Below are 301 nucleotides of genomic sequence, written 5' to 3' on the forward strand. Positions count from 1 at the left end.
CCTACTCATGATTTGGAGATGGCAGCAGTGATCTTTGCTCTTAAGATTTGGAGATCCTATCTGTATGGTGGGAAGGTACAGGTATTTACAGATCACAAGAGTCTGAAGTACATTTTTACTCAGCCTGAGCTGAATTTGAGGCAGAGGCGTTGGATGGAGTTAGTAGCGGATTATGATTTGGACATAGCTTACCATCCTGGTAAAGCTAATCTGGTTGCAGATGCCTTGGTCGGAAGCAGGTGGCTTCGGCTCAAGAGCAGGATATAGAGGTGTTGGTAGGTGAGATTAGTGCATTGAGTTT

Source organism: Camelina sativa, chromosome 9, assembly GCF_000633955.1.
Source record: "Camelina sativa cultivar DH55 chromosome 9, Cs, whole genome shotgun sequence".
NCBI classification, from domain to species: Eukaryota; Viridiplantae; Streptophyta; class Magnoliopsida; order Brassicales; family Brassicaceae; genus Camelina; species Camelina sativa.